A 14,418-nucleotide genomic window follows, 5' to 3' on the forward strand; every position below is an offset into this window, starting at 1 on the left:
AGGCACCACTATAAATCATGTTCGGATTTTCAACTGTGTGGAGGGTTGGTGCCCCTATCTCCAACATTGTTCAAGGGTCAACTTCAACATTACATCAAAATTAAACACTTCTGTGCTGCAAAAAGTACCATCAAGAAAAGTGAAAAGACGGGACTTCCCTGGTGGTCCGGTGGCTAAGACTCCACGCTCCAATGCAGGGGGCCCGGGTTTGATCCCAGTTAAAAAACAGGTAAAGGATTTGAAGAGACATTTCTCCAAAGAATCTATGCAATAAGCACATGAAAAGATGCTCAGCATTGCAAGTCATTATGAAGAAATGCGAATCAAAACCAAGTGAGGGGACTTCTGTGTGCCACAACTACTGAGCCTGCACCCTAGAGCCCACGAGCCACAACTACGGAAGCCCGCGCGCCGAGAGCCCGTGCTCTGCAACAAGAGAAGGCACCACAATGAGAAGCCCGTGCACCGCAATGAAGAGTAGGCCCCGCTCGCCGCAACTAGAGGAAGCCTATGCACAGCAACGAAGACCCAATGCAGCCAAAAATAAATAAATAAATAAATAAATTAATTAAAAAAAAAAGTGAGATGCTATTTCACATCCGCCAGAGTAGCTGTAATAAAGACCACCCAATAACAGGTGTAGACAAGCGTGTGGAGAAATTAAACCCTCATTCATTGCTGGTGGGAAAGTAAAATAGCATAGACACTTTGGAACACAGTTCGGTGGTTCCTCAAAACGTTAAACATAGATTGATTATATGACCCAGAAGTTCCACTCAAGAGAGATGAAAACATATGTCCATATTAGTCATAATAGCGAAGAAGCGGAAACCACTCAAATGTCCATCGACTGATGAAGGATAAACAAATGTGTATCCATACAATGCAATAATGTTTAGCAATGAAAAGGAATGAAGTACTGATACATGCTACAGCATGGAGGAACCTTGAAAACATGTTAAGTGAAAAAAGCCAGTCACAAAAGAACATATATCGTGTGATTTTATTTATATGAAGTCTCCAGAGTATGCAAATCTAGAGAGGCAGAGAATAGCTATTGCTTACTTGTGGATGGTGAGGGAGAGTATGGAGTAACTGTTAATAGGTATAGGGTTTCTTTTGGGGGTGATGAAATACTCTAAACTTAGATTATAGTAATTGTTGTGCTACTCTGTGAATATACTAAAAACCATACGTACTTTGTGTGGATTTTATGATATTTGAATTATATCTCAGAGATGTTTCCAAAATGTGTTGCTGAGGGTGTGTATTTTCTATATGAATATATATTCCCTTTTTCTTTGGGTATAAACTGTTGATCCAATCAAGTTTGACTCTTGAGTAAGAAATATTTTTCTCATGTATTTGCCCAAATTCTATTGTATAATGTAATCATAAGTTATGTTTATCATATATTTCCCCTCTACTATTACTGTCATTTTTGAGAACTGTCTTTACATTTTATTGTGAAAATTTGAACATTCAAACATACACACAGTTTTTAATAGATTTCATTTTTTCAGAAATAAAATTTATCTTCTCAAACTGGGACACACAGACTATTTTGTTTTCTTCAGATTGTAAAATGATGTTTTAAGAACTCTTGTCTTCTCATACCTCTTTGCGTGTGGAGATGGGTATGGTTTAATTCTGATACCTACGGGATTCAGGAATAGTAACATTAATTTAAGGGTATTTCTCTTCCTGTTATTGAACTAAATCCTTAAGATAGATGCAATCTGTTTTTGAAATATCTTTATTTTCCACCTTTTATAGATGTTTTAAAATGAATATTACATGGTTTTGACAGTTGTGATTTTATGTCTTAAATATAATAAGTACATCACTGTTACCTTTAAAATATATATATTATTTAGTATTTTTATCCACTTGTTTTTCACATATATTCAGCTTTCAGTTTGTCAGGTTCTGTATATTATAGGGAAATTTTAATTGATATGTATAATATTTCTTATTTCTGAGAATATCTCTTCATTTAGTCATGTCACTCTATCTCTCGTTACTTTGTAATTTTTTTTACCTACGTCTGTCCTGTCATATATATATATAGTAAACGTGGGTTCAGATAAAATAAGTATGTGCATGTGTACATAGTTATTTTGGATTAAGGAGGAACTAGGATTCAGGCCTTCTCTCTCAACCCAGTTCTCTTTTGAGCTTTTATTTGCTGATAATTTACATATATATATACACATTCTAAATGTAATATATGTGCAATAAACCGTGTATGTAACTTACTAGCAAATAACACATTTAAATATTGGTATAAATGTAAATATAAATATTTAGGAGGGCTTATTCTTGGGCTTTAGAAATAAACCTGATATTTTTAAAAAATGAGTTGATTAATAGAATTTTTTCTACATTTTGGAGAAGCAAGTCACTTAAAGTAATTAAACATTTGAATGTATTTTTTGGTTAGTCATTGTTAAGTACCCTTTTGAAATTAATTCTTTAATAACTTCTCTTATTTCTTCAATAATCTTAATACATCTACTTACTTTTATATTCATCTTAGTTTTATATTTTACTTTTTCTCATTTCCACTTATTTTTAAACATATGATGACTATTTCCAGACGTGTAAATGTGGTATTACTTTTTATTATTTGTGGTATTTTTATAAATTTGTGTTTTCTTAATTTTTTTTTTTTTAAAAAGCAAGTTTCTTTTTTTTTTTAATTTTTATTTATTTATTTATTTATTTATGGCTGTGTTGGGTCTTCGTTTCTGTGCGAGGGCTTTCTCTAGTTGCGGCAAGCGGGGGCCACTCTTCATCGCGGTGCGTGGGCCTCTCACTATCGCGGCCTCTCTTGTTGCGGAGCACACGCTCCAGACGCGCAGGCTCAGTAGTTGTGGCTCACGGGCCTAGTTGCTCCGCGGCATGTGGGATCTTCCCAGACCAGGGCTTGAACCCGTGTCCCCTGCATTGGCAGGCAGATTCTCAACCACTGTGCCACCAGGGAAGCCCTGTTTTCTTAATTTTATGATTGGGCTTTAGATTATCATATGGGCTTTTATAGAGAGAGATTTGATTTTTTTTATCAATACATTTTCTACTTCCATTTTATTTCTAGTTTTTCTTCATTTAGCTTGTTTTATAGTTCATTTTCTTAATACTTTATCATATTTGTCTTATTAGAATAGTGAAGTATTAGTATTCTTGTTTAGGGATTCGATTGTATTCCTTGAAATTCAGCTTGCATTTCATTGGTTAACTGAGAGTGTTTGGGGGGCTGTGATATTGTGATATAATAAGATACAGATCATGACTAAGGGCTCAGCTCTGGAGGCCGACTGCCCAGGCTGAGTCCTGGCTCCTCTACTTTGGCTGAGTGACCTTGGACGAGACGCTTAATCTCTTTAAGCCTCACTTCCCTCCTTGTCGAGGTGGGGCCCCTGGTTGGTACCTTGGGCATAGTTTCCCTGTTGAGATTTAGGGAGGTGGTAATCTGGGAGGCACGTGCTGTCCTGGGGCTCTGAGCGTGGGTCCTTGTTGGTGTAATGACATGACCACAGCCCTGCTGGGGCTGCTGCTGGGGTTGATGCATTAACAGCCACAGGGACAGAGCTCATGCCCCGGGGGAGATCAGGACCACATGGCAGGCAGGCATGTAAGCAGATGCAGATGTGGCCAGGCTTTGAGAAACATAAAAACAGGCCTATGGGAAGGGAAAGCATGGTGTGGCTCACGCATGGTGCAACCCTCACAGCTGGAAAAGATGACCCAGAAGTGGGGGTATTTGGGTTGGCTCTTGAAGAGTCTGTAGGAGTTTGCAGGTGAGAGATGAGAGCGTGGGGGATGAGCTTGCATTCAAGCCCAGATCCAAGAAAAGGCCAGATAATGGGGAGATACAAGCTCATTGGGGCTGGAGCATTTGGTGGAGAGAGGAGGGTGGAGTAGGGGTGACCCCAGAAGCAACAGATGATTTGATTTTGTTTCTCAATCCCAACCTCCCTTCTCATAGAGGACTTTCTTGTTCATACTTAATTGTGTATATGAAGCACACATGTTGTTTTCCTTTGCTCTCAGGGTTGTGTTTATTGTTCTTGTTTGTTTCCGTTTCTGCTTGCTTATTCGGGGGTAGATTTTTCCTTAACGTTTGATTGAAAAGATGATCACTGTATTTTACTTGTCTGCCATTTTCAACATGGGTTCACATATCCACGCAGGCAGTGTTTCATGTCTTTGTTCCTCACTCTCCTGAGGACAGTAAGTGTACAGCAAACTCCCATTGCCGGGTGGCACAGAGCTAGTTTTAGGAAATAGTGTTCCCTGCTTTTACCTACCCCTGTCCAGAGCTCATCTGTGAAATTCTATATTTTCTCATAGTATCATATTGAGCTTTTCTGTTTTTCTTTATGATGTTGGACTCTCAATGTGTGGGCACCTTGGTTTCCTAAATATGTGTGTTTCTTTGTTTCGTGTACTAGTCCTCAGTTCTCTGTGGCTTCTTATAGAGGACTTGTTAGCTATGGGAGTTTGTTGTCATACTGCTTCAGACCTTCAGGTTTGGGCACGTAGCATTGTAGAAGGAGCACTGGACTAAAAGTCTGAAGATTTGGTGTTGGCTGTTTCGTGAAGAGTGAAAACCCTCTCTACTTCCACATGGTCGCTCACACGTCAGTTTGGAAGAGCAGTGAGACCTCAGTTAAGCCAGTCTTCTCTGGCTCTGGTTCTTTACCTGGAAAATCAGGGGGGTTGGAATAAATCAGTGTTTTTCTGAAACATCTTACCGGGAGCGCTGATTTGATGGACTAGTTAGTACATGTTCCATGTCATTTAAATCAGGATATCCTGGGGCTTCTCGGAGACTTTAGTTTTGCATCACGAGGGAGATAGAGTCTGCAAGTATGCCATGTTTACCCAAGTTAATTGGCCAGGAAAATTCTTTTTCATACTGTAGCCTGTGAGACTTAGAAGCATTCAGTAGAACACACTTGAGAAACACTAGGCTACATGATTTTTAAGATTTCTTCCAGCTTACAAATTGCATGGTTCTGTGAATATACTAAAAGCCACTGAATTGTACACTTTAAAAGGAAAGAATTTTCTCAAAGCTTTTCTAAACAATTTTTCGTGGATCTTGAATCTTCAGAACTGTTAACTACCTGGCGTTATTTCTGCTTTTTACAATTTGTCTTTAATTCCTCTTTGGAAAAACCCACATACCAGCTTGCCCATTTGACTTCCTTCACAGAGAATGTCATTCGGTTCTAGGAAAACTTTTCAAAGTCACTTTCCTGATCATGGCCTCTATTTGTTTCTCTCATAAAAGTCTGTATGGATATTAATCCTCTCCATCTATTTTCCAGGTTTATCTGTTTATCTTGAATTGCTGTTTTATTTTGAGTAGTGTGACTCTTTGTGGACTTGTTTTTCTGTATTTCTGTAGTCTTTTGTTTTTCTGAGTTAATTCTTTGCATTATCGTTTTCACTGTTTAAAATTCTTTGATAGTGCCTTTAACATAAACATATTTCTTTTAAATTTACTGCTATCTTTCATAAATCCCTTCTCTGCAGTTTTAAAAGGCACTATAGTGTAGCTCAGCTCAAAATGGGCTCTTCCAATTCCTGGCTGGCTGAGCTTTCTGAGCCTGTGTCCTTGTCTGTAAAAAGAGGACAGTGCCTTCCCTGTCAGCCTTAAATAATGTAACATGGATACAGCTAAGTGCTAACTAAGCACATGGTGCTTGGTCAGGGCTTTTCCTATTTAGACAGAATCTTGTCTTGGTTGTAAATTCAGTATAAAGCACTTTCCATCACAAATTTTTGTCAAAATCATGTGCCTAACTGTTGAGAGACCAAGGAAATTCTGCAGCTGGTGCATTATTCTGTTTGGTTATATAACTCATTTTCCAAGGGGGTTGCTGTCCATTTGTGTGGAGGTGCTGAAAACATTACTACTGTATTCCATTATTTGTATGTAATCAGAGATTTGTAGCCTGTTATGGAAAAGGCCTTCTGGGGGGATGCCAAGAGAACTAGAAAAAGCTTGTGTCCCAAAATGAACTTATAATCTAATTATGAAGTTAGCAGTGTAAATGCATGAAAAGGTAATTGTACAAGACAGTGACAAGGGCCAGATGAATGGCTGGTGGTTGTGGGTAGCTGACCACCACCAGCTCCCACCATGCCCACCCTGTTCTCTTTATTACCACCCACCTCGTGTCTGCCCAGAGACTCATCCTCATTGGACACACGGCGTTAGGTGTCTTCCTGATTTGCTCCTTGTCTATCTCTCCACATTACAAGGAGAAGAGAGGCTCCACAAGGCAGGGACTTTGTCTCTCTGGGTCACTGTTTATCTCAAATGCCTTGACCAGTACCTGGCTCCTAGACAGGATGTGTGTGTGTGTGTGTGTGTGTGTGTGTGTAGTGAATGAACACTCTGGTCTCTTGCTCTTTCCACTTAGTTGTGCTGTAATCATTGTTCTATTTTTCTAGCTCCTGGGTTTTTGTCAGAATGGGAGCAGCCCATATATTGCATTTTGAAAAGTTTTCCTTAATTATGCAGAATTCATAGAGTCAGTGTTTATAGTAGTAGTAAAAGCTCCATCCTCCCCCATCAAGGACTGTGCGGTCATAACTCTTAAAACCAAAACATTAAGGGAAAGATTGATAGAATTGATCATACATTGATCAAAAGATTCGTAGAATTGACCCCAAAATAACTTATATATTATAAAAAAACGATAAAGTTAAAAAATGAAAAGTTAGGAAACAAATGATTAAGTGTTGGCATCCTTAATTTAGAATGAGCTCTTGCAAAATTAGAACAGATTAAAAGGGTAAATATAAACATACAAAAAGAAAAATAGTCAAAGCACCTAAACAGACAAGCTATAAAATAAGACATACAAATGGCCAATATCATATGAACCTCAGGATACAATCAAGGAGATGCAAATTAAAACAACACTGAAAAATGATTGGCTAGTATTAAAAACATTGTGTTTTGGAAAAAGTATAGGGAAATGGGCCTCTTATAAACCATTGGCACATATGTAAATTGGTAAAACCTTTGGGGCAGGTAGTCTAGTATTTATACACATTACTATACAATATAACTTAGGAAATAACTGATGCACCACATATGTGAGTGCCCGCACACAGACAGAGACTAAACCTGCCCACCTCCATCACTGGTAAGAAAAGCTCCAGGGGTTGGTGTTGAGCTGGGTGGGTACTGTGATTTACCTGGCTTAGCTTGGGTACTCATACTCTCTCTGAGACCAGAAAATTTTTCCGAGAAGCAGGACCCTTTCCATTCCCACCACAAACATGAGGGTGGAGAAGGGGGCAAATGGCTCCCTGAAGAGAGGATGCCTCTGACAGTTAGTTGGTGTATTCGCTTCCTAGGGCTGCCATAACAAAGAACAGAAATTGATTTTCTCCCAGTCCTGAGGTTGGAAGTCCATGCTCAAGGTGGGCAGGGTTGATTTCTTCCGGGGCCTCTCTACTTGGCTCGTGGGAGGCCGCCTTCCCCCTCTGTCTTCGCATGGTCTTTCCTCCGTATGCACACACGTCTGTCCTCATCTCCTTTTCTTGTATAAGGACACCAGTCATATTGGATTTGGGCCTGCCCTAAAGACTTCATTTTAATACGATTACCTCTTTAAAGACCTTATCTCCAAATACAATTGCATTCTGAGATCCTGGGGGTTTGGATTTCAACATACGAATTTTGGGGAGGGATACAGTTCAACCCATAACAGGTAGCAGTGCCAATGAGTGTCTCCTCCCAGGCACTTGGGGTTTTCCTCTTTCTTTTCACATAGATGTCACTGGTACCCTGGTAGCCTCCAAATATATTACCCGGCAGGTTCTCCCAGAGGACCCAGAACAGAAAGACTCACAGGCCAAATTAAAACGGGCTTGAATCACATGGCTTACTAAATCAATGTAAAACACAGCCAGGAGCGAGGGGGAAAAGGTAGCATGGGATAACACTCTTAGGATAGGGTGCAAGTGGGGTGGAAGGGCCATGCTACCTGGGTCCTGGGTACACGACGTGCAGTGTCCTGCTTCACTCTGCACATCAGCCTTCCTCACTGACAGGAGAGGGGGTACAAGGAGAGAAGGGCCCATAGGTGCGAGTTGCCCTGGGACAGTGACACACTTGATCAGAAACCCACAGGGCTGAGTACACTTGGCCACAGCTAATTAAATGGATGGACCATCATGGGTTTTGTTGGTGTTTCTTGGGCAGAGGACACATGGTGCCAGGATGGGCGTCACCAATGGGGGGTCAGATTTAAGACCTCATGGATATTCAGTTCTCATGTATAGTTAGTATTCTGACTATTTAGTGTGTTTTGTGTGTTTGGTCTTTTGAGTATGAGATATCTCTTCGCCCTTTCATTCTTCTAACACACACGTACGCACAAACACACACACGCTCCACTTGCTAAGTACTTATTGTATTAATACATCTCGGGAATTCTGCCTGTGTCTAACCAACTCTTTGCTGACCAGTTACTTAAAACATCTTGAGAGAATGTGCCTATGTTTCACAAGCTTACTTGTCTAACAGAACTGAAAATTCTCTAAAGCAAACGCACGTTAGCGCCATCCACACAGGCAGCTCCTTCCCCAGCAGCCGGGTCCACAGGAACGATGTTTGCAGTGGCGAACATCCTTCAGTTTGCCACTGCCCGGTGCTCTCAGCTCTGGGGTTTAACCCACAGAATTAGGTCATACCAGCATCATTTGAATACCAGCAGACTGGCTCTGAGCTTAGACCTTTTTGTTTGTGAGTTAGTGATGTCATTCAATGTTAAATGCAACTTGGAGGTGGTACAGAAGGAAACTGCTTGCTTGGGAAGCGGAGTCTTGGCATTTTAAATTCAGGCAAGTCTGGAACTTGGTGTCCCTTTGGCACTAGAGTCTGGGCCAGGCTCCTGAAAGAACTTGGCTTTGTTTCCATGTTCACTTTTTTTTTTTTTGCAGCCCTAGAAATGGAACCTTTTGCTAGGTAGCTGAATTGAGAGAATCCTCTTGGCTTGGTATTGCTAGTGAAAATCTTTCAGTGAAACAGAATGTAACATTAGTAACCCCAAGATTACGGTGCTAACTCTGAAAAATATTCATACTTACTGTGTCTTCATATTTGTACTTTGAGATCTTTACTTTCTAAAGACCTTAAAAATATATTAATGTTGGAATAGCTTCAGAATAACTTAATCTTTTTTAATTGGGTTGAAAATGTTGCCTGTGGTCTGTCCATCCCTTTGTATTACATGTTTCATTTTCCTTTGTCCCCTGTCTCTCCAGGCAAGAGCACACACTTGTATATTTGTGGTAGAATCTTAACTCAAACAGCTCCTAATTATACCTGCTAGATAAAATATGGAATTTCTCTATTTTTTTTTTTTTTAACCTCTACGTGACCACAAGCAGAATTATAAAGACAACTTACATTTTCTAAAGGACTGCAGGGAATTCCCTGGTGGTCCAGTGGTTAGGACTCAGCGCTTTCACTGCCGTGGGCCTGGGTTTGATCCCTGGTCAGGGAACTAAAATCCTATAAACTGTGTGGCCAAAAAAAAAGGATTGAAGAGGATGAAGCAAACAAAACATAGTATAATAAGAAAAAAGTAACTGTCAAGGGAACAAAAACAGAAGTTACATTAATATAAAAAGTATTAGTTACCTAAATCCATTTATGTTTACCATATTGCTATATAAAAGATAACTCTCAGATCGGGATAACAAAGACAAAGCCAACAAACTAAATAAATAATGCAAGCTAACTAAAAATATTTAAATGGTGATACAAAAGTAAAAAGTAAAAGAGTAGACAAAATATATCAGGCATACATAAATTTAAAAAATGACAGCAATGATAATTTAAGAATTGAGGGCAAAATGCATTAAATGGAACAAAGCTGGTTTAAAACTTTATGGTACTTGACAATTAAACTGTAACAGTCATAAAATTGTATATTCCTAAGAAATAGCATTTTTTTCTTAAACATAGTAAACTTGCAGAAACACAATTATGAGAAACTGACAACTCTTTCATTCTTAAAAAATCTATTTTATAATAAAATAGTCTCTGAGGTTTCTGCTCAGTTTTGCTATAATCCTAATACTGCTCTAAAATATAAACATTACTAATTAAAAACAAATCTGGAATTTCTCCCAGGGTTCTGAAATAACTTGTGAGAAGCTGAATTGCTACTTACTGCAAGTCTTCATCCTAAAAGTTAGAAAACAATATTGTGATTTATTTCCCAGTGCTATTAACAGGAGACAGGGTACCTATAGACAATACCTATTTTTTAAAGACAATGTACCTTTCCTAAGAGCATTTTATTCACATGAATTCATTTATTGCAGCATCCCTGAGAGTATAAACAAAAATTACTTCCTAAGGTCCAAAATTGTGTAGGTTATGAAGTTGGCGCTGAAATCTGGTACTGTTGACCATTATTTAACATTCTTCGTTATACTGTGTGCCCATTAAAAGAAAAAATTTATATTACAAGTAATTGAAACAAATGAATTATTCAGTTGGAAGGTATGGCTTTAAAGTGAACTATTTACGTAGTTCCAGAGCATAGAGAATATGAAAATAATTTCTGCCAGTCTGCAAGTTCTGGCATTATTCTGACACCAAAACTTACAGAGGAGAGCACTAAACAAACTCCACTTCATTCTGAACGTAGAAATTCTAAATAAATATTAGCACATCAAATCCAGCAATGTATTTTTTAAATGCCATATTACAACCTAGTAGGGCTTATTCCAAAAAGGCTCTCGTGGTTCAGCCTCAGGAACTGTATCCCTGTTATCCCCGGCATTAAGGAAGTCATTGATAAAACCATTCAGTCCTATCAATAGATGCCCAAATGGCATTTAATGAAATGCATTACCCAGCCCAGATTTTAAAAAACCAAACAAACTATTAGCAAATTAGAAAGGAAATCTCTCTATTTGGTAAAAATGGGCATCTACTAAAAACATGCAGCAAACTGTATTTAATGGTGCAACATTAAAACATCCTCTTTTTCATATTTTTTTATATACTATATAATAATGTATACACATCCTTTGTATTAGAATAAACCAAGGATACGTGCTATGCTTGCTTAATATTCAGTATTTTAACTGGAGGTCCTACCCAATTACAACTGTCTATTGTAAATGAAGAGACAGCACTATCGTTACTTGCAAATGGTTTGAATATCTCCCTGGAAAATCCAAGAGAAAAAGAGATTAAGAATTATAAAAATTCCTGAGTATAATAATGTGACATGTACAAAATCAACCTGCAAAAATACACAGGTTTCCTACATACCAGCAACATTCACTTGGAGAATAAAATGGAGAAACAAATCCCTTTTGCAGTTGCCATAAGTGTTATAAAATGCCTAAGAATACACCTATCAAGAAGTCCCGAGTAACTGGAAAAACACGCAGTATCCCTGTAGTGACAGCGCTGTAGCTGTTAAGTCCTGCTGATTTTAATTTGGCAGTAAATATGCTCCGTTTAATTTGGCAAAGATTCGTGCTTTTATTCTTCATGGCTTCCTCTGGAAGCAGATAAAGCTTGCCAACATTTTTTTCTCCTTTTACCAGCAAGGAAACTGAGGCTTCAAGTAGTTTTTGTGACACAGTGTATCAGCGCACAATTCATGAGACAAAAGCCTGTATAGTACTAATTCTTGGTTTCATACTAATCCATTTTCTATATTTTCTTCAGGGTATGTGTATTTCTTTAAAAATTAAACTGGGAATCGAGTATCAGATTGAGGATTAACCCTCCTTTCTCTGCTGGGTTGTGGATGTTTTAATTTGTAGCCATAAAGACTCCCACAGATCATTTTTATTCTGAATTGTTTTGTTGCAAAGGGAACTGTATTTCCACTATTTGAATGGCTGTTCATTGTACTTCCTTAATGAGTGATCAGACTACAAGTAGAATTAATTTTGTAGTTATGCTTGCTCCTGGGGTAATGCCATTAAGCTCCATAAGTGGTTTCAGTACTTTCCAGTTCTATTCAAGTGCTTGTAACACAAAGAGCCTGGGACTTTCTTCACAGTTTCATCTTTAAGGAAGTATACTGTTCTAGTTTCCCAAGGCTGTTGTAACAAATTACCACAAAGTTTATGGCTTAAAACGACAGAAATTTATTCTCTCACAATTCTGGAGTCCAGAAGTCCAAAATCAGTTTCTCTTGGCCCAAATCAAGGTGGTCAGCAGGGCGCTGCTCCCTCCGGAGGCTCTAGGGAAAGTCCATTCCTTGCCTCTTGCCTCTGGTGGCTGCCAGCATTCCTGGGCTTGTGGCCACATCACTCCAGTCTCTGCCTCCATCCTCACACTGCCTTCTCCTCTGCTTGTGTCAACCCTCTCTCTGCTTCCCTCTTGTAGGGATACTTGTTGATCGCATTTAGCGCCCCCTGGATAATCCAGGAACTCTCCCTCATCTCCAGATCCTTAACTTAATCACACTTGCATCCCTCTCCCTGAAGAAAGCATGCAGTTGGAGCAGAATTTGAATACTAGTCAATTGCTAACTCCCTGACCTTGACTGAGCACTTAACGTTGTTGAACGTCAGTTTCTTCATCCGAAAATGGAACTAATACATACCTATCTCAGAGTTTTTGAAAGGGTTAAGAGCAATAATGTTGATTCAAGTATTACTTGGCTTCTATTTTTCTTTTCTTGCATTCAGAGCTTAGTTTTGACTCATCTTGGTGTCTTCAGAGTCCAGTTCCATCCTGGGCACCCAGTAGTTGCCTGATAAATGTTCACTGAGTAGTTTTCTATCCTCTGAAGGGCGGCGTGGCGTTGCACTGCCATGCACTGAACCCCAGCTAGGGTCAGCTTGGTATTGATGGCCCATCTGGAAATATCCTGTGGGTGATAGCTGAATGCCATTAACTTGGGAAACTGGGGAGGTGCATGCAAAAGCAGAATCCCTAACCCTAATCCCTATTCAGAATCCCTAACCCTAATCCCTATTCTGTGCAAATAGGCTAAATTGAGTGCATGTGTGATGCAGGGAAAGAAGTATTGATCCAGAAAGGGGAAAGTTAGAAATGGGAGTAATGAATGTCCAGATCTCTCTACACACACACATCCTTTTCATAAGAGATTGATTGATTTTTTACCTTTGGTATCTTGGCTGTGTGCTCACAATCAGTGTAAATGTCTGACTTCTGAGCTGGGGGCCTGTTTCATTCCTGTGAGGTTCCCTTCAACTAGGTGTTGAGCTAGTTGAGAACAGGAATTAGTGATACAATGATGGGTATCTTCCGTGGCTACCTGCCGTATCTTCCGAGCATTCGTGGGTGGTGATACAGGATTGAACGCTACAGTCTGAACCTTGCTGACAGCAGAGTGAAGTGTTACTATGGGGCACGAACAGTTACTGGTCCAGCCATGGCCGTGGTTACTGAGTCACTTGGCTTCCAGTGTTCCTGAGTCACAGACTGTCCTGCCGATCTCCTTGCTGACTCATCTGTGCCCTGTGTGGAGTCCTGGGGCCTCCTGCAGTGACCGTGTATCACTCAAGGAGCTGAGGAACGTGGTGGGTCTGGTCTCAGGGAAGCCAGCAGCCCCTCTTCTAAGACCCTTCATGCCCCAGCCTGGCTGCCCTGGGGGACAAGAGGCAGCAGGGGCCTTGGAAGGGAGTCGCCTGGGAGTAGCAGAGGGAGGCACACAGGGAAGCACAGAGAGCAGGGCTGAGTGTAGGGCGGGAAGAGAGGCGCTGGCACCTGCGGGAGGGAGAAAGGAGCGCTCCTGGGCATGTGTCAGCGAGGGCAGGCTGTGTCGCATCTTCGGGACATTTAGGATTTATATTATTACTGATGTGTGATACTTAACGCCTGTCGTTGCTGCATTTACGGTTTAGTTTACCTCCCTTTTATCCTGATGGTGCCTTTTAGGTGCTCTTACCAGGTGCTTGTGGCATCAGATCAGCAGACTTTGAAAGAGATCTTTCATGGAAGAAAAAACTAAATGTATTTAACCAGGAAAAGGTGGGACAGGCATTTGAGAGTCTGTTGGCGTTCTGGACAGTGCTAGATGAATGCAAAAGTCGGAAGTGTAATCTGGATCCTCAGAGAATTTCTGAAGTGTTGGGAGAAGAGGGGTGATGACCCGAAGCATTCGGAGAACAGCACCGAGTTGTGTGGTAGAGAGTGAGGGGGTCCCGGAACGGGGAGAGGCTGAGGCTGGGCTAATGGATGGGCTCTGGGCAGTACTGACTGCCAGTCTCTCTGGGCCCGGTGGGTGTATGCAGGAGGATGAGATGCAGTCCCTCTCCTGTCGGAACTTACCTAGACCAAGGAGCCAGATCAGCAAATCGTTATATTGATAATACACCAAGTTCTAGTGCACATGTGCACAGAGACCACTGTGGGAGAGGGTGGTGTGAGCCGCG

At 40.3% G+C, this 14,418-nt stretch overlaps 1 protein-coding gene across 4 annotated transcripts in view; it reads left to right on the plus strand.

Moving 5' to 3' along the window:
* The window catches only part of TTC39C (tetratricopeptide repeat domain 39C), a 104,345-nt gene that overhangs the window by 71,476 nt on the left and 18,451 nt on the right, over window positions 1-14,418 (plus strand). The window lies entirely within an intron of this gene.

The sequence above is a fragment of the Eschrichtius robustus genome, chromosome 14 (genome assembly GCF_028021215.1).
Source record: "Eschrichtius robustus isolate mEscRob2 chromosome 14, mEscRob2.pri, whole genome shotgun sequence".
Taxonomy (NCBI): Eukaryota; Metazoa; Chordata; class Mammalia; order Artiodactyla; family Eschrichtiidae; genus Eschrichtius; species Eschrichtius robustus.